Consider the following 24185-nt stretch of genomic DNA (forward strand, 5'->3'; position numbering starts at 1 on the left):
CACAGCAATCTTACAGAGGCTAAACGCGCTGGGCTGTGGGGCCAGGACGTACTCCTATATCAGAGATTTCCTCTCAGATAGAAAAGCCATCCTAAAGGTCGGGGACAAAGCCACAAACCCCTTCCTACTGGGCGGGCGCGGCACACCACAGGGCGCGGTGTTATCCCCTCTCCTTTTCAATATCGCCCTAATAGGCCTACCGCCGCTCCTCGATAACATCCCAGGGATCCGGCATGGCCTATATGCCGACGACATTACCATCTGGTCGTCCACAGGGTCCATAGGGGAAATGGAGAACCGCTTGCAGGAAGCTGCAGACGTGGTGAGCGACTATGCTAAGTCATGCGGGCTCAGCTGCGCCCCCCAAAAGTCGGAGCTACTCCTGGTCTCACCTCGAAAGAAGCACACATCCGACTCGCCCACTATCAACATACAACTGGAGGGACACACCATCGTTCCGTCTCAGAGCGTAAAGATATTGGGAATGGTTTTCCAGTCGGATCGCACCAATACAATATTAATTCAAAAGCTTAAGAATACAACAGCCCAAGTTACGCACATGATCCGGCGAATAACAACCAAGACAAGAGGCATGGGGGAGGCGGACACGCTTCGGCTTGTCCAAGCCTTCGTCGTGTCTCGAATAACTTACGCTATTCCATACGCACTACTCAACGAGACGGAACTGAAGAAAATCAACACAATGATCAGAAAGGCATATAAGCAGGCGATGGGCCTGCCAACCAGTACTTCCACAGAACGCCTACTACGACTAGGTGTGCACAACACGGCCGAGGAGCTGATCGAGGCACATTTATCCAGTCAACGAACAAGGCTGGCGGTTACGGAAGCAGGGAGGTCTATTCTCTTACGCCTGGGGCTCTCTGCCCCTCTGAGCCATCCGCCGCCTGAGACTGTGAGCTTACCCCATGCCATCCGGAGAAACATCACCGTACGTCCTCTACCTCGCAATATGCACCCAGTGCACCACGCAGAGCGAAGGGAGGCCCGCGCCCTGGCCATACACAAGCGATACGGGACTTTACCCTCTACAGCCTACACGGACGCGGCTTCTTACTCCAGACACGCAGCCACAACAGCCACCGTAGTCGTCAACAAAGAACATCGGAGCAGCATTTCACTCACACGAAACAATCCCCTCCAAGCCGAGGAAGCGGCCATAGCCCTCGCGCTCTCCCAAACAGAGGTTGAAGTCATAGTGACCGACTCCCAACAGGCGTGCCGCAACTTTGCTAGCGGCAGAATTCATACCACTACGCTCCGGATCATCAATCAAAAGCCGCCAACGAGATCAGTCATGATCATCTGGGCGCCAGCTCATCAAGGCCTTCCTGGCAACGAGGTCGCCAACCACGTGGCTCGAGATCTGACCCACCGAGCCGACGCCGAGGAATCTGAACCCGAGCGCATGCACCCTCTAGTCTCTTACCAAGACATCACACAACACTACAAGCTCACCCGCAGAACATACGCACCCCCACACAAGTCACTACCTAGAGAGCAGGGGCGATGCCTCCTAGCTCTACAGGTTAATACATTCCCCCACCCAACCAGAAATCACCTCATAGACCCTACAAAATTCTCTCCGCAATGCCGCTTCTGCGCAGAGCCCGGGTCCCTCAGGCACATAGTAGGGGGTTGCAGAGCGGCTCCATTAAATCCTCCGGACCCTTACCCCACTAACGAGCTTTGGGAGAGAGCCTTGGCCAGCTCCGACCTCGAGGATCAGCAACGGCTGATTGCGAGGGCCCAGGACGCGGCCCGAGCTCAAGGCATCCTGGAATGAGGACGCCTCTCCAAAGCTTCATTCACCGAATAAAAAAGTTTATTCTCTCTCTCTCTCGTAGAAGCAGCAGACGCATGTGGACTATTTGAAACTTTAGAGCAAGGAGTCCATCATACGCTCATAGGTGGCAGGGACGTTGTATAATCCAAGCGGCATTAATTTAAATTGGTATATGCATCAGGTGTGATGAACGCGCTTTGTTCTCTGTTCATATCGTCAACAGAAACCTGCCAGTATCCAAAACGAAGATCAATAGACGAGAAATAGCTGGAGACATGGAGGCAGTCAAGGGCACCGTCTATGCGTGGAAGATCCTTCTTAGGAATGTTGTTCAGATGACGGTAGTCTGCACAACAGCGCCATGTGCAGTCCTTTTTAACCAACACCACAGGTGGCGCCCAGAGACTAGAAGAAGGCTCAAAGATGTTTTTATCTACCATTTCCTTAATTTCACATTAAATTACTCGGCGTTCCGATGCAGAAACTCGATACGGTCATCGGTGAATAGGCATAGCATCACCAGTAAGAATCCGATGCTTGACCGCGAGCGTCCGGCCTTAAGGGCGATCGCCGAAGTCGAAAGTATCTCGGTAGGACTATAATACTTGGGAAAGGTCTCCACCCTGCACAGAGGACAGGTCCGTCGCAATCATTTTCTTTATGTTGGGATCGGCGCCCGAGGCTGGCGTGAGGGGCCAGCTAAGCTCGCAAGAACCATCGGTTGATAACGCTGCCACGTGGTGGTCGCCAAGACTATCAACGTTGGCAAGACAAATACCTGGCGGTAGAATTTGCTTTGCCAATCCAAAGTTAAAGATAGGTATGCGAGTGCGGTTCGCAGTAATAGTTAGTATAGTGTGAGGCACGGTAACGTCAAAATGTAGTGGAATGTCCGGCAGAGGAGTGACGAGATACTCGTCGTCAGGAACTGGTGGGGAAGACAACCAGTTCAACAAAGTCTTTTAACTTTGGCGTCCGGCGAAGCAAGCCGGTGGGGCGTAAGCGGCGCTCGGGTGCGTTAGAAGGTTCTGCGAGAATCGACAACTCAAGGCGAAGGGTACTGCCAGAGCAGTCAATAAGAGCAGAATGCGCAGAGAGAAAGTCGAGGCCGAGAATTAGGTCGTGAGGCCAATGATCAATCACGGTGAAGACGACAGGAGTGTGGCGGCCGGCGATGATGACACGTGCCGTACACATGCCGACGATAGGCGCAGTACCGCCATCCGCAACGCGGACGACGCCTGTCGACGCTGGGGTGAGTAGCTTTTTGAGTCGTCGTCGGAAGGCAGCACTCAGAATGATGTGCTCCTGTATCAATGAGTGCAGCGACAGGATAGCCGTCAACGTCAACGTCAAGAAGGTTTTGGTTGGTAGGTAACGTGAGCAGAGGATTTGAGGGCAGGGTCGACAACGCAGCTTGACCTCCAGAAGCTGCATTGCCTAGTTTTGCGGCTGCGTCCGGGAGGCGATAGGCGGCGAAGAGAAGCGGCAGGGTTGGGGCGAACGAGACTGATGGCGTCGAGGTGAGGGCGAGCGGCTGTAGCGAAGGTTCGGAGCAGGGGCATCAGCGGCAGTGGGTTCATGGCGGGTGGCATAGAAAACAGAAGGTCCGAAGGTGCGGGAATAAGTGGCGGCGTTTCTCCGAGGAGGTGGTGGCCATCGGTTGCGGCAGTGACGAGCGACGTGGCCGATCCGACAGCAGTGGAAGCAGATCGGCCTGTCATAAGGGGTATGTCATTCGGACGGGTTGCGGTGAGATGTGGCAGAAAAGGACTGCCGGGGACGAGGACGGCCGGTAGAGAACTGTGGAACGCTGGGTTGAGATGTTGAGCACACGGAGTTCAGACCCATGTTCTCAAATGCCTGTATGACTACGGCCTGAATAATCCCAATCGTGGTTGCTGGCGGTTCGGGGGGAGCCGTCACGGAGAAAGCTGGCGAACAGATGACCTCGAGCTCGCGGCGAACAGTGCGGGTGACGTCGTCACAGGTGGTGGTCTCACGCGGTCAACCCTCACTTGTCGACGTAGCAGCAGTGTTGGGTAGCCGCGTGATGTGGTGTGTGTTATACAGCGGCTCTTAGCTTGTTCAAAGCGACGGCATTCTTTTATGATGACGTCGATAGTCGAGACCTTGCCGAAAACAAGCAAATTAAAAGCATCGTCGGCGATGCCTTTTAGAACATGTGACACTATATGGTTCAGACATAGCGTCGTCAGCTTTGCGACATAGAGCCAAGACATCGAGGACGTATGAAAGGTATGGCTGTGTAGATGTCTGAACACGAAACGCAAGAGCCTTTCTCGCGGTAACCTTGCGGCCAATGTGGTCGCAGGAAAGTACCCGTAGCTTTTCTTTGAAACTGTCCCAACTGGTTATCTTGTCGCCATGCGTCTGGAGCCACACGCGTGGGGTGCCACTGAGATAAAAGATGACATCGGTGAGCATAATCGTTGGGTCCCACGTGTTATTAGCAGTGGCGTGTTCATCGAACTTGATCCAGTCGCCAACGTCCTGTCCCTCTAGACCAGAGAACACACTAAGGTCGCGATGTTGGGCAACCGTGATGATTGGAGCAGTTGGACAAGCCGAATCCGTTGCAGAGGCGGTCTCGTCACCGAGAGGCATGGTGACAAGCTCGATGTACCGACCACTTCGGAGTTCCAGGGTGAGGATGGGGATCGCTATCCTCCACCAGAATGTTACATGTAACAACGTGTAGAAAGACACAGACGAAAGAGGCTATTTACATGCTATTTACACTTGAGTCAGACAGCCAGGCCGACACTAGCCTGTGCAAAAGCACAGACCAACTTCGTCTGTCTCGCGGCGGCTCGTCCCTTGAGTATCTCCCGATAATATCGTAATACTATCCTTGAAGACGGATGTTGTCCTCGTAGGCCACCAAACTACAATAGCATGCGAACATTTTACATGGCAATGATCGTCCCCCGTTTCGGCTTTATGAACTTCTACGGATTCCTTTCGGCCTTCGAAACTCGGTGCAACGCTTTCAGCGCTTAGCTAACAAATTTCTGTGCAGTCTACACTTTTGCAACACCTACCTCAACGACGCGGTGTGTGAGAATTATGAGCCACATGCCAATCGTCGACGCATTCCCACTGTCTCACAGCGCCTAGATTATAAAGAACGCACTGCAAAAATCTCATAGCGCAAATTCAGATGCCACATCTAACTTTCTTGCGATCCTTGATCCGTTAAATTTTCCGGCCAGCAGAGATTTTCCTTAGCCACCTGCATGACGCCAACTACGAGGCTTTAGTTTGATGCCACTTTGTTGCACTTAATTGAGCTCGCAAAGAGAAAACTTTGGACGACCTGCAGGCGTCAGCTGCCCAGACAGTTAACTTGTAGGTAACCATATAACTGACGTCCGCGATCTCGATGATTCCTACAACAGCACAGTGAACACGATTGACAGCACCAGGAGCTCTCCTCTCGCGAATAATTTTCCCGGAAATCGGCTTCATCACGTTCAGGAATAAGGGCTTGGCAGTCTACCAAAGAGTTCCTTATCTCCGCCCCTTTCTCGACGTAAGCTGGTTCTGCATCCTCACCAGTAATCAGTCATTGATGTTTGTTCATGAGATCTATGGTGGCTGAGTTGGTAAGGTGTGTTATCCTGAGCACGCATTGGTCGATAGTGATTCACGATGGCGGTGACCGTGTTTTGGCGCAAGAAGAATGCTATGACACTAGTTTTCCCTGCTCTAGGTTCCTGCAGAGAGCGCCACCTCACCATAGTTATACTGCGGGTACCACTATGGCAGCCGTCATAACCCTCCATTTATTGTCGCAGTTGAAAGGAGGCTCAAATTCAATTATGGGGCTAACAGATGGAATGAACAGATGGTGAACACAGCGGGATAGAAGTTACATGAACGGAGATGAAATGCCTCACAAAGGGTAGCCTACGTTTCGATATGTGGACCTCTCTTTGTAAAAGGAGTCACACGGTTAATAGTTGACGCTGTTTTAGCATTGTAAATAAATAGGGCAGTTGGCGCGAAGTTTTTAGTGCTGATGCGTGTGATTGTTTAGATTAATATTTATTTGTTCGTCGGTCGGTGTTGCTTCGTATAGTTTATGTAGTTCTGTACGAAATCATAGATGGAGCTTTCTTTTTCAGCAAACCTTGTTTAGGAAAGGAATGAGCAACGATCGTGCAAACTGGCAAGTTAATTTACATTGATATTGATGTCGCTAAACGGCTTCATGTAATTGTGTTTGTACAGGCCACACTTAGGGAAAGTGTTGGTCACACTTTTCATACCTAGAAAAGTAACTTCAGGTCTTTGCTTGCGAATAAAAAGAATGTGTAATAACTTTTGTTCCGATTAATATGAATACAGTGCACAAAAGTTGAGACAGTTTACGAGTAATCGGGCAAGTTTTTTTCAAGAAAAACATATCAAGCAAAAAATGCATGAATGCCGTGTCCATAAAAATGCAGTTTTATAATTCCATATCTCCCAAAAGAGTTAATTGGCCTCCAGCAGAATGCACGCAATGTGCTGCTTTTTAAGCACTTACAAAGCGATAATTATGGTTTCTATTGATAGTTTTTTTGTTTTTTTGCACTCCGAGCGACAGCAAGAAATTGCGAATACCAATAACGAGTGTGCAATCTTCGGTTCGTATTCGAGACTTCGAACAATAAGTATATTTAAATCGTGTATATGTTCTGTTATACTCAATAGGCTACCCAATAGACAGACATCCAGCCGGCATTGTTTAGTTCTCTCTCTCTTTTTTTGTGGTGTGCAGAAGTTCACTCTACCTTTATCTCAGTAGGACGTGAAAAATTGTAGGACTCTTTAACGCTCTCAATTTATTCTTTCTTATTTAATGCTGAACTAATTTTACATTAAAGAACGGTGAATCACGGTAGCTATTGTCTTCACACATGAGAATAGAGAAATTTGTTTTGCTGGCAATCACAGCACCGTTCCTGATGAGGTTTCTTGCATATGTACGGTAAAATCAAGGGACTGTTGGAAGAGTGGTTTTATTAAGGCGTTCAAAGTTTTTCATACTTGCTCAAGTTAGGAGAATTGAAAAAGAAACGTGTGAGAAACCATCCACAATAATCATCAAAGAAAGTGATTAGCTGAATGATTCAAGCAAACTTTTCGCATTAATAAAGGAATGCCATGCTGGACGACATATTTCTGACACTGGCAATAAACACCTCTCGTTTATTGTCTAATTCCACAATTTCATAGAGAACATAGCCATTACCCAGAACATCCCCGGCGGTTGCACGATTGGACAGCACGTGCCTCCGTTAGAGCTATGACAGTTGGCATTCGACAACAAACCAGCCCCTCTAAGCGAGCGTGCGCGTTCTTTAATCTGTATGCGACCTTAAAAAAATCTGTCCATCTTTCTGTTGTCCGAACGTAACGCGTAAAATAAGGCGCTCCATAACAAAAAAAAAAAGAAAAACGAATAACTTCGAAAGGAAAAACTTGGGCGCTGGTGAGATTCGTACTTAAGAACCTACGAACCTTCGACCTTCCATGCACACAAACCGAGTGTTTTACTCCGATATTTTCACCTTCTGCAAAGTGTGGATGTTTAGCCCACTTTATAGAGATACTACGCCAAATACCTACGCTTGCAGAAGGTGAATATAGCTTAACCATATGAATGTATCTTCCCGGTGGTACAAAACGAATTTGTAAGGAGAACGGCTTTTATGAAGGCTTTCCGGAAACGTTTGGTGACGGTGGCATAAAAGCCACCTCTAGGATAGCATGTAGAGCCAATTTAGAGCCTGGAGAACATCAGGCGAATTTCAGTTTTGCTAACACTTATTCGCCAACACGCCACATCAACGGCGCCTTTTTCTGGACACGGTATGCGGCTTCCATAGGAGCGTTCCTTCCCCAACCGAAATACCACCGCTCTCCGTAGGTTCATGCGCTTCGTCTAGCTTAACAAATACAGATCAGGAGTCAATGAGTTGATAAGGATGATGAGGAGTTATGAGGGGTTGTATGGGTCTCATCACGGTAGATAATCGCTTCATGCGGATGGATAAAGTGCTCATTTATCCATGATAATTAAGGCCGTGGCAAGGTGCTCTGCAGTGGCCATACAATGGCAAGAACTCGAATTAGCCAAAACTTGATGAGGGAATGGAAGAAACTGGTACATAGGAAGCCCATCAATCAATTAGCGGCTTGAGGGAAAATAGAGCAATTCCGGATCAAGCTAAAGAACAGGTATTCGGCTTCAACTCAGGAAGAGGACCTTAGTGTTGAAGACATGAACGACAATCTTATGGGCATCATTATGGAGTGTGCAATGGAAGCCGGTAGTAACTCCGTTAGAAAGGATGCCAGTAAGCAATCGCAGGAGACGAAAGATCTGATCAAGAAACGCCAGCGTATGAAAGCACCTAACGCTACACCTAGAATAGAACTGGCAGAGCTTTCCAAGATAATCAACAAGCGTAAGACAGCTGACATAAGGAAGTATAATATGGACAGAAGTCAACATGCTCTCAGGAACGGAGGAAGCCTAAAAGCCGTGAAGAAGAAACTAGGAATAGGCAAGAATCAGATGTATGCGTTAAGAGACAAAGCTAGCAATATCATTACTAATGTGGATGAGATAGTTCAAGTGGCTGATGAGTTCTATAGAGATTTATACAGTACCAGTGGCATAATGGTATGATGGGACAATGGTATAATGGTATAATGTTAGTGGTATAATGGAAGAGAGAATAGTGTAGAAGAATTTGAAATCCCGCAAGTAACGCCGGAACAAGTAAAGAAAGCCTTGGGAGCTATAAAAAAGGGTAAGGCAGCTGGGCAGGATCAGGTAACAGCAGATTTGTTGAAGGATGGTGGGCAGATTGTTCTAGAAAAACTGGCCACCCTCTATACGCAATGCCTCATAACTTTGAGCGTACCAGAATCTTGGAAGAACGTTAAGATAATCCCAATCCATAAGGAAGGGGACGCCAAAGACTTGAAAAATGATAGACCGATCAGCCTACTGTCCGTTGCCTACAAAGTATATACTAAGGTAATTGCAAATGGTATCTGGAACACCTTAGACTTCTGTCAACGAAAGGACCAGGCACGATTTCGTAAAGGCTACTCAACAATAGATCATATTCATACTATCAATCAGGTGATAGAGAAATGTGCGTACATATCTAACCCGTATATATAGCTCTCAATGATTACGAGAAAGCGTTTGATTCAGTGGATTCAGTGATTCAGTCATGGAGGCATTACGGAATCAGGGTGTAGACGAGCCGCATGTAAAAATACTGAAAGATATCTATAGCGGCTCCACAGCCCCCGTAGTCTTCCATAGAGAAAGCAAATAAATCCCAATAAAGAAAGCCGTCAGACAGGGAGATACGATCTCTCCAATGCTATTCACAGCGTGTTTACAGGAGGTATTCGGAGACCTGGATTGGGAAGAATTGGGAATAAGAGTAAATGGAGAATACCTTAGTAACTTGCGCTTCGCTGATGATATTGCCTTGCTTAGTAACTCAGGGGACCAACTGCAATGCATGCTCACTGACCTAGAGAGGCAGAGCAGGAGAGTGGGACTAAAAATTAATCTGCAGAAAACTAAAGTAATGTTTAGCAGTCTCGGAAGGGAACAGCAGTTTACGATAGGTAGCGAGGCATTGGAAGTGGTAAGGGAATACATCTACTTAGGACAGGTAGTGACTGCTGATCCGGATCATGAGAGTGAAATAATCAGAAGAACGGGCTGGGGTGCGTTTGGCAGGCATTCTCAGCTCATGAACAGGAGGTTGCCATTATCCCTCAAGAGAAAAGTTTATAACGGCCGTGTCTTACCAGTACTCACGTACGGGGCACAAACCTGGAGGCTTACGAAAAGGGTTCTACTTAAATTGAGGACGACGCAACGAGCTATGGAAAGAAGAATGATGGGTGTAACGTTAAGGGATAAGAAAAGAGCAGATTGGGTGAGGGAACAAACGCGCGTTAATCACATCTTAGTTGAAATCAAGAAAAAGAAATGGGCATGGGCAGGACATGTAATGAGGAGGGAAGATAACCGATGGTCATTAAGGGTTACGGACTGGATTCCGAGGGCAGGGAAGCGTAGCAGGGGGCGACAGAAAGTTAGGTGGGTGGATGAGATTAGGAAGTTTGGAGGGCCAACATGGCCGCAATTAGTACATGACCGGGGCAGTTGGAGAAGTATGGGAGAGGCCTTTGCCCTGCAGTGGGCGTAACCAGGCTGATGATGATGATGATGATGAAGGATTGATACGGTTCGCATCAACTGCGATAAGGCTTTTACTGTGACGGCCAATAATGGTTCATAAGAATCAGGTAAACTCCGCTAAGGTCTGCTCGAATCAGATCCAGTCGCTAAGTTACCAATGTGTCTCTAATTGCTTAACAATCTTGGAAAATGGCTGCAATTCTTGTGAATCTGTATGTTTACATTTTCGTAAACGTCTATGTACACAAACTCTGCTATTATCTGCTATCACGTTGCAGTATCTATCAATAAATAAATAATTAACATCGAGAAGGGCTCATAATGGTCAGAAGAATTCTGTAACACTGATAAGGGTGGATAAATGTCGGTCAAGTCTGATAATCTTGATAAGAAGCAATTATGGATGATAAAGACCAGATTATGTCTAATAAGGTCGAGAAGAAGAAGTAAGGGTTGTTAATGATAACATAAACTGCGATAAAGTTTATAAAGATTGATAAGGGCTCATAAGAATCAGATCGAGTCCGCTAAGGTTGATAACAATCGGTGAGGGTTGATAACAGTCAGACCGAGTCCGATGCGGCTAATGAAGAGCGATAAGGGTGTTTAAGTGCTTATACTGTTCAGATCAAATTCTATAAAATTGATAACACTGGGCTGAGTGGAGATCAGGAAGCGACATCATGCTCACGCATACTTAGGGAACTGCAGTGTTGTTTTTGTATAATGTTTGTACAGCTCTTCTGTGGTAACCACCGACAACCAATCTCTGAGCCCTTATCTTTTATCGCCTAACGCTGACGGCCAGCCACTGCCCAGAAAAACAGGCGAAATGTCTCAAAATAGATATTCAATTGATGCATTAGACAGGCTCGCAAATCTAGCATAATTTATGACTGTGACTGGCGTAATCCCTTAAGGCATGTGACTACATAAAGCGGCAAATTCTCGTACCAATATTTTTATGTTTACGTCGATTACATGCGCACTTTACAGACCTGCGATATACATTTTGGAGCAGAATTTATAAACTTCGTTTTTTTTATATTGGCCATTTTCGCGAAATAAACAAAATACTCCAAGCAATTCATGCACATTCTACTTTTTATAGTTGCTTGTAAGATAACATATTCGTTGGAATGCAACCAAGTTCATTCAATTCGAGGAAATGGTTGTCTCATAAGATAATGTCTGTGTTTTACGTATTTGGATAGCGAAACTAACCTTGGCCCCTAGCTAAAGCTTCCTTTTAAAATGTCCCTTCGAAAGTCACAATTTTTTGGGCAGTATTTGCTTGTAGTGGTCAGCTGTAGTCAAACTGTGTACTTTTGGCCACCGCTGCATTTGTCAGCAACCAACATTTCAACACGGGAAATTGTCTTCGTCAAGGCTCTGTCTTCGTTTCGGCCGTCCGCTTTCCATGCCAAGAAAAAGCCCTTTGTGCAGTGTACTTGCGCTCAGGTTGCCGGTCCTTCGAAAGCCATTGATTTAGGATTGCTGAAGAACTTTATTTGGGGGTTTACCGTTTTTTCCTGTGGTGTTGTATTTCAGGTGCCGTCCTATTGTACTGCGCTCAAAATCAAATATAATTGGTGAAAATCTAAGCGCCAGCGGACCACTGTTCACCGATTCAGGCCTACAATTTACTGTGAACATCTCGTTGTTCAAGTAACTGACTCTGTAGTCATCACCAGCATCATTAGCCTATTTTTATTTCCACTACAAGACAAAGTCATTTACAAGCGATTTCCAATTATATTTGTCCTGCGCTAGGTTAACCCAGCTCGTGCCTGCTAATTCCCTAATGTATTCATCATAATCATCATCAGCCTGGTTACGCCCACTGCAGGGCAAAGGCCTCTCCCATGCTTCTCCAACAACCCCGGTCATGTACTAATTGCGGCCATGTAGTCCCTGCTAACGTCTTATTCTCATCCGCCCACCTAACATTCTGCCGCCCCCTACTACGCCTCTATTCTCTTGGAATCCAGTCCGTAACCCTCAATGACCATCGGTTATCTTCCCTCCTCATTACATGTCCTGCCCATGCCCCATTTCTTTTTCTTGATTTCAACTAAGATGTCATTAACTCGCGTTTGTTCCCTCACCCCATCTGCTCTTTTCTTATCCCGTAACGTTACATCTATCAATCTTCTTTCCATAACTCATTGCGTCGTCCTCAATTTAAGTAGAACCTTTTTCGTAAGCCTCCAGGTTTCTGCCCCGTACGTGAGTACTGGTAAGACATAGCTATTATACACTTTTCTCTTGATCAATAATGGCAACCTGCTGTTGATGATCTGAGAATGCCTGCTAAACGCACCCCAGCCCATTCTTATTCTTCTAATTATTTCAGTCTCGTGATCCTGATCCGCGGTCAATACCAGCCCTAAGTAGATGTATTCCCTTACCACTTCCAGTGCCTCGCCACCTATCGTAAACTGCTGTTCTCTTCCGAGACTGTTAAACATTACTTTAGTTTTCTGCAGATTAGTTTTTAGACCCACCCTTCTGCTTTGCTTCTCCAGGTCAGTGAGCATGCATTGCAATTGGCCCCCTGAGTTACTAAGCAAGGCAATATCATCAGCGAATCGCAAGTTACTAAGGTATACTCCATTACTGTTATCCCCAATTGTTCCCAAGCGAGGTCTCCGAATACCTCCTGTAAACACGCTGTCAATAGCTGTGGAGACATCGTATCTCCTTGCCTGACACCTCTCTTTATTGGGATTTTGTTGCTTTTTTATGGAGGACTACGGTCGCTGTGGAGGCGCTATAGATGTCTTTCGTCTGCACCCTGATCCTGTAATGCCTCCAAGACTGCTTGAAAGAAACACTTTGTCGTAATCAATGAAAGCTATACGTAAGGGTTGGTTATATTCTGCACATTTCTCTGTCACCTGATTGATAGTACAAATATTGTCTATTGTTGAGTAGCCTTTACGAAATCCTGCTTGGTCGTTTGGTTGAGAGAAGTCTAAGGTGTTCCTGATTCTATTTGCGACTACCTTACTAAATACTTTGTAGGCAACGGAAAGGAAATTGATTGGCTTGTAATTTTTTAAGTCATTGGCGTCCCCTTTCTTATGGATTAAGATTATGTTGCCGTTCTTCCAAGATTTCGGTTTCGCTCGAGGTCATGAGTTATGGCATATACAGTGTGGCTAGTTTTTCTAGAACACTCTGGCCACCATCCCTCAACAAATCTGCTGTTATCTGATCCTTCCCAGCTGCCTTCCTCATTTGCACAGCTACGAAGGCTTTCATTACTTCTTTCGGCGTTACTTGAGGGATGTCGAATTCCTCTAGACTATTCTCTCTTCCATTATCGTCGTGGGTGCCACTGCTACTGTATAAATCTCTATAGAAATTTTCAGCAACTAGAACCATCTCAGCCATATTAGAATTGGTATCGCCAGCTTTGTCTCTTAACGCATACATCTGATTCTTGCCTATTCCTAGTTTCTTCTTCACTGCTTTAAGGTTCCTCCATTCCTGAGAGCATGTTCAATTCTATCCGTATTATTGTTCCTTGTCAGCTGTCTTACGCTTGTTGATTAACTTCGAAAGTTCTGCCAGTTCTATTCTAGCTGTAGGGTTACAGGCTTTCCTACATTGGCGTTTGTCATTCAGATCTTTCGTATCCTGCGATAGCTTAGCGGTATCGTTTTTAACGAAGTTACCACCGGCTTCTATTCAACATTTCCTAATGATGCCCATAAGATTGTCGATAACTGCTTCCATATTACGCTCCTCTTCCTTGAGGTAAAGCCGAATACCGATGCGGTAGCTTGATCCGGAATTCTTCTATTTTCCCTCTGCCGCTAACTCATTGATCGGCTTCTCATGTACCAGTTTCTTCCGTTTTCTCCTCAAGTCTAGGCTAATTCGATTTGTTACTATCCTATGGTCCGTGCAGCGCGCCTTGCCGAGCCCGTCCACATCTTGTATGATGCCAGGGTTAGCGCAGAGTATGATGTTTATTTCAGTTCTAGTCTCGCCATTCGGGCTCCTCCACCTCCACCTTCGGCAATCTTGCTTGCGGAAGAAGGTATTCATTATCCGCATATTATTCCGTTCTGCAAGCTATACTAATATCTCCCGCCTGCTATTCCTAGAACCTATGTCATATTCCCGCACTGACTTGTCTCCAGCCTGCTTCTTGTCTACCCTGGCATTTAAGTCTCCCATCAGTATAGTGTATTTTATTTTCACTTTATCCATCACCATTTCCACGTCTTCGTAGAAGCTTCTGACTTCCTGGTCATCATGACTGGATGTAGGGGCGTGGACCTGTACGATCTTCAATTTGTACCTCTTATGAACTTTCACAACAAGGCCTGCTGCGCTCTCGTTAATGCTATAGAATTCCTGTATGTTACTAGCTATATCCTTATCAATCGGGAATCCTACTCTTAGATCACGTCTCTCCGCTAAGCCCCGGTAGCACAGGACGTGCCCACTTTTCGCCACTGTATTTGCTTGTTTTGTCCTCCTAACCGCACTGAGCTCTATTATATCCCATTTACTGCCCGCTAATTACTCCAATAGCACTCCTAGACTCGCCTCACTAGATAACTTTCTAGCGTTTAACGTTGCCAGGTTCAGATTCTAATGGCGGCCTGTCCGGTCCCAAACATTCTTAGCACCCTCTGTTGCGTCACAGGTCTGACCGCCGCCGTGGTCAGTTGCTTCGCAGCTGCTGGGGACTGAGGGCCGTGGTTTGATTCTTGTATTGATGTAAGAGGTTGTAGCCAAGTACTGCACCAGGGTGGCCAATCCTGCTCTGGTGAGGGAGTACGTTACCGGTTCTGGCCTCCGGGATCAGGTCGCATTTCAGGTCTGCTTATGCAATATTATGAACACGCGGATTCTTTTTTATTAATCCGGTGGAAAATTGCGTGGCACCGGGTTTCCAACCACGGTCCTCTTGCATGCGACGCGGATGCTCTACCTCTACGCCACCGCTGCGTTTAGGATAAGGGGTGATGAAGGTAATATGGGTCTCATCACTGTTGATAATAATTGAATGCGGATGGATTAGGTGCTAAAGTAGGATTTTGGCTGATCAGGAGCGAAGGAATTCTAATAACGTTGATATGAACCGAAAAGTGTTGACAACGGTCGGGTCGAGTCCGCTAAGGTTGATGAAAGTGATAGTGGTTGATAAGGGTCGGGTAATGACCGATAAGCTTGATATGAGCTGTGCAATGACGTGGATAGCTCACATTGACTATTTCTAAATCACGTTTTTTGGCTACAGGAGTGCAATCGCAATGCGCCCATTTCTTTCCTAGCAAGGTGAAAATGCAAACATATAATGCACCATTGCACGCTGGCGTAAACTTTTGCACACTTGTGTGGGAAACAACTAGGCTGAGAAATCTGCGCAGAATTTTTTGCTACAGAGGAAAGCGATAGGATGCGTTGCAGACATTTTGTACGCCCATTCCTCCAGGGAATCTTTTTTCAGCTATCAAATCATGTGAGCCACGCTGATATATCAGTACAGCCTAATTCACTCGTTTTTCTTTTCAAACAACAACACGGACAGTTTTTTGAAGTGCCATTCCAGGCTGGGAAAAGAACATAGGCCATCATCGAACTAGAGGCAACGAAATATATTTGGTAACGCGATGGCACACATGGGACAAACATCCACTTTCTTTCAATGTCCCATATGTTTTGAAGAAATATCAACAGCATGTGATCTGTTTTACGAACATTAAAAAAAAAAAACAGTTGCGCGAATACTTTATTTCGGAACCGTACGGAGCATTCCAACCATTTCTTGCCTCTACACTTTCATTTCGTTCTACCTCATGGCCATGTTTTTTTTTTTTTGCATAGCATAATTAACTACCCTATGTTCTTGCTTTCGTTGTTATTATTATTATTATAAATATTGTCGCCTGTACCAATTGCTACTGTGTTGTAAGTATGTGATATCATTCCTATGTTTACTACCTCTACTTACACCGACTCATGTTAAAGGCATGTATCGGTTATGTTTGTCGGCATATTAGGTTATAAATTTTTCTATAGTAGAATAAACATGCTTGTTCGTTATTTTATACTTGTTGCATGTTATCTCTAAATTCTTTTTTGTGTGATACCTTGTGTACGGGCTACCAAGCACCTTCTGGCTGCATTTTTTCCCCATTTTGCCTGGGGTGTCGCTCGACTATTTTCGTAGAAAAAAATCCTTTTATTGAATGATTGATTGAAGCAAACATAAGGGTTGATAAAGATTGGATCAATTGCAGTAAGGTTGATATCAGCATATAAGGGTTGCTAAGGCATGGGTCTGGTCCGAGAAAGAATTGATACATATTTATGATGGTCGGCTCAAGTTTTATAAGATTCATGATGACACCGCGCAGCGCGAAAACGACGAAGTAGAAGAATGCTTACACATACTTAGAAAACTCCAGTGGTGCTTCTGCGATAATTATTTTTCATTCTTGAGGGCATTTCCATCTTGTACAGTAACACAGGAATTCACTTAAACACCCTATAGTCAGCATGATCTTAGCAGGGCAGGTAGTCTGTGCACGTTAAACATTGACTGCATTTGCAGTCTTATTGTGCACACGGCGAGTACACGCACATCATTTCAACCTGCCCGAACTATCTAAAATTTACCTAAACGCCAGATAACACCTGATAATTATTACACTGTCTTCAAGGGCTGTTGACCTCACTGGTTTGAACAGAGGACTTTCACTCAACCTGTTTCAGTAGCATAATAAATATTGCAGAACTGAACTGCTTCGGAATGTAGCTCAAAAGAAAAATTTAGCGGTACTCACGTAGCGACCTGTTTCGTATTGTATGGTGCGCTGGAGTTTGTCATTTTCATATTTAATAAATTCAGATTTGAAGCAGCTGACCGGAGCCCATCGGTACATTTCTCCCGAAACGCCCACCATGATTAGGTCTTCTTTGCTCGTCAGCAGCTGCGTAAAGAAATCGATGTTTAATATTATACTCTCTCAGCACGGTAGATGTCTTAGGTTTGTGGGTGGCGGGTTTCGCCGAGCAGATGCGCAGGGGAGCGTGGAGCTAAAAAAAGTCAGGCTTCGAATGAGTTTCGATGCCATATAAATCAAGACAATATGACACTTTACTGCGAGATACAGTTTTTAGCTAAAATATAATTTCTTTTTCGCTCCTTGTGTTCATAGGTAAAATGGTCCGAACACTGGCGCTGCGCGTCATTCGCCAATAGCCTCGGAAAGTAGCCTTCCTAATAATTAGAGTGATGTGATTCCCACTACTTACTCAATCTATTGGGTACAAAATAATTATGCCAAACTAAATAGTGGCAAGCAAGCTATGCAGGTCGCCCAATATACTGCTAAATGCGCGAACACGCAGAAGTTTATTGGCGCGCGTAACTAGATAGATTGGCTTTGAGACAGGGGTCAAGGGCACTGAAAGAAGGATTGAGATGACAAAAGCGCATCCACATATATTCCCATAGCAGACAGCTGAAAGGAGTACACGAAGTAAATAATTGGAGCTAAAAAGGAGTAGGTTAAAGTGAATAAATGAAATGTCCTGCTAGGCAACGTCAATGAAGTCACGTTAGTGGTCACTGGCTTAGTGCTGAGAGAAGGGCGCATGCAGCACTTAGATGTCGAAGAGAAACTAATTGCTCTTCCATCGTAAATAAGGCATTTTCCTTAAACGATCATAGCAGCATCTTTGTTCGTTACGTTTATCATGGCTAAGCGAAGTGAGCAAACCAAATACGTATTGTATGGTGTTCCTCTGAAAATAGCGATGACTACCTGAAGGCACGGTAGGAGTTGCTCACTGAAAACCTCTCATAAATGAAGATAATATACGGCTGCGACCCGACGCTGTATGTGAAAAGAAAGGACGAAGAGCTGGATTAATGCGCAAGCTTCAGTGCCGAAAAAATTCGAGGGCACCTAAGCTCTTCCTATGAATTTCTGCATCAAAAGCATTACTGTCAAATAGAACGCCGCTGAGCGGCGCTCAATCGTGTTTTGGATTGCGAGTAATGTTCTCGAGTTTCGTTGCGGTGTATGTTATCAGGTTTTAGAATCATTTCCCGTGGATTATCTTTTTGTACAGTTTCTAAGTTAGCCTGTTGGCTGCATTTCGGGCGATATTGCTCAGAAACCACGGACACCGCATCCACGGAAGTAGCAGCGGCCAACAAGGTCGCCTGCGAGCGCAGCAGATAAGCGCACCGCGCAACGGCTTCCAAGAGCGACACGGCGTGCCCGCCCGCGTGCGTCACGCGACCGCCTTGGCTAAGATAACCCCCTCTCGCCCCGAGGCGTCCCATTGCCTAATCTGCTCCATCGAGGCGCCCATGTGACGCGGCGTTGTCACGATGTCCTCTCCCCTGACGCCACGTCGGACGGGCTAACGCAGTAGCAGGATTACCCTTTCGCCCGCCCTGCTTCGTAGAGGCGCATACGTGATGCGGCGTCGCAGTCAGTGAGAATTTAGGTGCCGTTTCTCTGCTACAGACGCCGCCTTTTTTGCTCAATTTGCCATTTGCTGCTTTCGCATATAAAAGATAGATGAAAAGCCAGCAGAGATGATTCTCAAACTGAGGAATAGATTTTTTGTGTGACCCTGCTGCCTGCCTCCATGCCATCCCATTGCCCACAGTAGATCTACCCACATTTGCGCGTGCACTAAGCTCCAACGCAATGCATGTTTACTGCAAGATGCGGGAGTGTTGGTGTATATGAGACACAATTTTGCGCACGCGCACAATGTGCTTGATAATGACGTCATTGTCCGACGTCAAATCGCGTGAGTTTTCGAAACGCGATCCGGTGTAAGTAGGTTGTACGCCCTGTGTAGGTGTTTTTGCGATAACGTCAAGAAAGTTTTGAAAACAAACCAAGCGCACGCAATGTTCACGCTGTATGCAAATCAGTGCAAATGCCGAAGGTGACGTCATAACCGCAGGCGTCGTGTTCAGGCCTTGTGCACTTCTTCGCGATGACGTCATGTCAGGAGTTTGCGTTTCACATGTGAATTCCTTTCATTCCTCCTCCCTTATCTAAGTGATGCCGTTGGCATCGAGTGCTCTCAAATCAAGCGATCTGTTCTTTGCATGTCCATGACTGCGCCTCCACCCCGAATCCTTTCTCTCCTACATACATCATGTCACCATCTATACCTATAGAAGAAGGAAAGGGTCAGCCATGAATAATGGATGAAGCAGCTGAAGAATGCTACAGCGCTAAAGCAGTGTTTGAGAAAATGCAACAGTGACGAGAGACATTCGGCGAGCAAACGGCGAAAGTACTTTATAACTAAATAACTCTAACTAATTGACCTAACAGGTCTAACAGGCAGCGCTGGATTAGCGACCATGTGACGTAATCTCGGACGATCACTTTCGGCGATGCTAACGCATTCGCATGATGTCGTGCTCTACCAGCCAATCAACTCATGCGATTTTGCTGAACCAGTGAATAAGCAAGCGCTGAAATTGATATCGCGGAAAGCGACCGTCAGATAAGCCGCAGAGCTCAAGCCATTGGAGCCCTAGAATAGGGGTCCGGACCAGCATGAAGACCGCTCATCCTATTTTCTACAATTTAGTGTTCTGCTACTACTCCCCATATGAGCTGCGAGATTTTGTTCCCAGAAGGCTGCCACATAGACACAGGTGCTTCATCAATTCGATCCTTTTTCATAGACTGTGTTGGCGGACGCCGTTAGTGCGTCCAACCAAGCTTCGGCTGGCATCTCACACTACGTCAGCCAAGCTTTCAACGGTGACCGTGACTACGATATCCGGCCACTGCCGGTGCCTTTAGCAGGTTGTACGCTGTGTTACCCTCAGGACCGACAAGTGCTTTCATATCCCGACCGAACATTCTGCACATTTACTGGGCGTCGCGCCTAGTTATCCACTGAAATGACGAAGATCACACAAACGTTACTGCGGCAACATGGCTCTTGAAGTGAGCAGGATAAAGACCAAAAGGTCGGTGTCGCTGCTTTGGCTCGCGCTGTCGTTTGGCCGGTTCTGCTCGGCTGCTCTCTGTGCTGGACCCGCCACCCGCTAACCGTCGATAAACGTCATAGCAGCGTATATAAGCATTTGCTCTGCCGTTTGTGCGTGTTTTGCATATTCATCTCATGCTGAGCTTGTAGTTAAATCAATAATGATCATCATTGCACGTTGGGCAAGAAACATTTTCTAACTACGAGATATGTTGTCTGTATTTGAACGCACTGACCTTGGGTCTTTGTGGCTTGTAGCCGTGAGAACCAGAAAGGGCGCTGCTTTAAACAAGCTGCGCGGCCTCTATGGACCAACATCGCTAGCTGCACCTTGCAAAGCCAGGACAACACATCAGTGTGCAGACATATGCAGTTAAGATAAATTGCTTCTCATTCAAGACGCTAACGCGAGATAGCACTCATAATAATATGATCGGTGGATTAGGAGGCGTTTAAGGACGTTGAGGGTTCGGTACGCTTTAGCACATCGATGGCCCAAATTTAGTCACCAATATGGCTGCCCTAGCTAATCGAACTTGTTGCTGTGGCTACAGAAATTTCACGATACCATGTCTAACAACTGAAGCTATTCATAGCCTTGCTGACTAATGACTAATTACTAACCTCACTAATGCTAAAGAGTTATCATTGTGCTTGGTCTTATTAGTTCTCCTGGCCGATGGGAGCTGATAGAGTTCGCATGTATTACATTACATCCGTTCAAAGCTGACAGAAAAGCACGTGCTAAAGTTGTGCGCATTTCTCTGCGGAATTTATATCCCAGATCATCTCCCCAAGCACGTTTCTCGCGGTATGTTTTCCTACTCTCTGTGTTGCCATATTGCGATTAATGACGTCGCCCTGTCCACGTAGTCTGAGGACCATTTGTGTGTATGACGCCCGCCAATATTGAGCAAGTTGCGATCCCCACAGAAAAGGCTGTCGCCAATAAAGTGTGCTACAGTTGGTCATGAGAACTTCAGTCACGCCGTCCGCGATGTAACAGCACTCATTCGGGCCAACTATACCGAATGAAATTTTAGTGCTTGCACTAACTGTTTGTTAGCTTGGTACTTGCGCACCCTACTGCCTAGAAATCCTACCATTCTCTCGAAACTTGCCCAAAACAGAGCTCTGGTCTAGTGATCGTCATCTTTTCCTGAATTCTAGGTTTGGGCGATCCAAAGAGAAAAGAATGCTGCGTGGTTCACGCGCTGGCAGTCGTGTCTGCAATGTACTGCACTGATTGCCCCTGCAAAAACAACGGAAAACGCAAGAAAAACCAGTGGGCTCGTCGAAGAAGCCACTGGTTAGGCGAGAGGGAGAGGTCAGTTGCGACGGCACTTCCGCGTTGCACGCACTACTCCTTCGGGACACCAAAGGCCTGCAGAACGCAAGAAAGAGTGCGTACGCATAAAATGCAGAGCGTTCAGGCCAGCTTGTTGGGACGCTTGGCGCAGCAAGAGTACAAGGCCAACAAATAAAAGCACACGGTGATTGCGAGGACCGGGCCATGAAGAAATTATAATTCTCGTTTCTCAGGACAGACAAAGACCGAGAGAGACCATTTGTTGGAGAAGAGAAGCTCATCTCCGCCGATGTCACTTTATAGAGGGAAATGGTTCAATGGCTCATAAGGCGGGAAATTCGGTGTTGTCGGCGTGACCAAACGATGGCCCAAAAAGGCTACGAACCTTAGAATAATGGACCTGCCGTCTTAGTTAAGGCGAAGATAATTAAGGCACAGTTAATTAAGCTATATTTAATTAAGGAATTAGAACCCATGACATTTCGCTTTCAGAGGACGTTGATTAATGCAGAGTTCAATAAGATATAGATAAGGTAGTCGAACGAACGACATTTGATGGGAGTCGAAGCCACGATGTTTGTCTTTAAGACGAGGTTAATTAAAACACAGTTAAATAGGGCACCCGTACCAAGGGCATTTGGTGTTAATTAATGTGAAGTTGAACCCACGATTGGCGCACTTGAACCCACGATTACTGTTCGGAGTCGGTCCATCGAACTGTGGTGGGAGTCGAATCAACGACCTTGTGTTTCGGCATAATGTCTACGCATGGCGTGGCGGTCGCAATGCTTTCGCATTCACCCGCGTTGGTGCAACTAAGCGCCCATTGAATGTTTTACTTCTATCTGGACTACTACAGAATTCATAAAAAAGATATTGTAGTAGGACAATTCCTTATAAGCAGTATAAAATAAATTCATGGTGATAACCTGGGTCGTTGCCCTTAGTGGGGACATGAAATGTACGTTAGAAAATGTAACATGTTACATTTTTGAAGATAAAATGGAAGAAGATGCGTAAAAAGCTGGCCGTTTCTCCTGGAAGGTGAAGCTATCAATGTGAGAGCAATGGTTAGCACTGGGGTTGCTCTCTTTCATTTCGAACGTCGTTTTATCTAATATAAACATTATTATTATATATAAAACAATTTTTTGTATCAGACCGCTATTTATATTGCATTGTTACATCACTAACAAGCCAAAGGTATCCTACTCATCGACTGCTAACCAGTGATGCCTTCTATCTTCTTTGAATCCCAAAACTTCTGCAAGGGGGAAAATCGCTAGGCGTTATGATGGGCGAATATCTTTGTATTCAATTTCGACGTGCGGAGTCCTTCTCGGGCGTCTCTTGCTGCACGCACATGCAACATGCGGTGGCGCATATTTGCTTCGATATGTTTTTTTTCTCAGGCAGCCCGCTCGGGCCACAAACAGCAATACACAGCTCTTTGCGTCATTATACAAGTTTTCCATACTGATTTCTGTTGTCTTGCTTTTCTGAATCCCGGTTCTTTATCGTTTCCACCTTTCACGTACGATTGACCGTCTCTGTTTCTCACCTTCTTTTTATGACTCCGGGTTACACTTTCAATTACCCTTTCCTCTAGAGGCCTCGATGCTCCTCTTACCACCATCGGGGCCGCATGGTACCAAGGGTTACGCTGGTACAACGGCTCGGTGGTAGTGTAACACCGTGTGGTCTTTACCACTCGGTTAGAGTCCACATTCTTGTGGGCCAGCTCACTTAAAAAGTCTGACATAAAAAATACGAGTTACCACTCAAAGAAAGAAAACGCTTTCAAATCTCGAATATTGAATATGTCTACTAGGCTTTTCTAGAGGTCAGTGACAGACGCCAATATACTCCGTTTCATACATCAGGTGCAACGCTGTGGAGGCTAGACGTACTTTTTGGTGTGGCTGCTTTCGCACTTAGAAACAGTTTGGTGTCATTTGACCGATTTTTGTCAAAAGGTTCTTTATATTAGGTCAGTTCTGAATGAAAATAACAGTTTACCCTCAGAAGCAGAAAAACCATGCGCTCATTCGGCTGCTAACACGTTGTTTTATATGAATTTGCTTTTCGTTGTTTTTTATTGGCATCTCGTCGTGGCAACCTCACGTATTACATGCTCGCCCGACCAGACGCCGCTGGCGCCCAGCGAAGCCTACACGGCACGCGCGGAATGATAAAATCTGGAGACCGCACTACTTGCGCAGCTTCCACAGCGTTGCACGTGATGTATGAAACCCAGTATAAGTAATCTGTGTGGAAGCACTGTACGCGTCTAATAGTTTCATCGCTGCTCTAGCTGTGTGGCCCACCAAAATATCTTAGCGGTTATGGCATTAAAAACATGATGCATATGGTAGGCACCAAGGAGAGCATTTTGCATGAAAGTACACGTGATACGCCACTTACGTGCATTGGTTCCATCGTCCTGGGTACTTTAGCGTTATTGCAGTCCATGTATTAGTATGGTCACACCATAGAAAAGAAGACAATAGAAAAAATAAAGGCATAAGCTTAACAACAAGGTAAATACATGAGGATGCTCTGCACTAAATGCTGTTCTAGGTAATGGTGTATGGCCATTTATGCATATTTTTTTGTCCCTCAAGCGTAGGAGAGGAAGAGATCGAGAGGCAGGCACATGAAAGCGCATTAGTGGCTTCAATTACCTGTTCTCAATGTGTCACCGTAGTGCACCTAGGCAACTTCCACCTGTCCATCTGGTGTCCTTTGACCATGAGAACTTACTTTCATAGACTGTACAGGGCGGTCAAATTTTTTAAGTATAA

At 45.9% G+C, this 24185-nt stretch overlaps 1 long non-coding RNA gene across 1 annotated transcript in view; it reads right to left on the reverse strand.

Moving 5' to 3' along the window:
* The window catches only part of LOC129383559 (uncharacterized), a 158242-nt gene that overhangs the window by 36300 nt on the left and 97757 nt on the right, over positions 1-24185 (reverse strand). Inside the window, exons 5-6 of the long non-coding RNA XR_011895970.1 lie at positions 23806-23831; positions 16874-17020 (exon numbers count right to left, since the gene is read on the reverse strand). This is a non-coding gene — a long non-coding RNA (uncharacterized lncRNA). The remainder of the gene's footprint in view (positions 1-16873; positions 17021-23805; positions 23832-24185) is intronic.

Source organism: Dermacentor andersoni, chromosome 8, assembly GCF_023375885.2.
Source record: "Dermacentor andersoni chromosome 8, qqDerAnde1_hic_scaffold, whole genome shotgun sequence".
NCBI lineage: Eukaryota > Metazoa > Arthropoda > Arachnida > Ixodida > Ixodidae > Dermacentor > Dermacentor andersoni.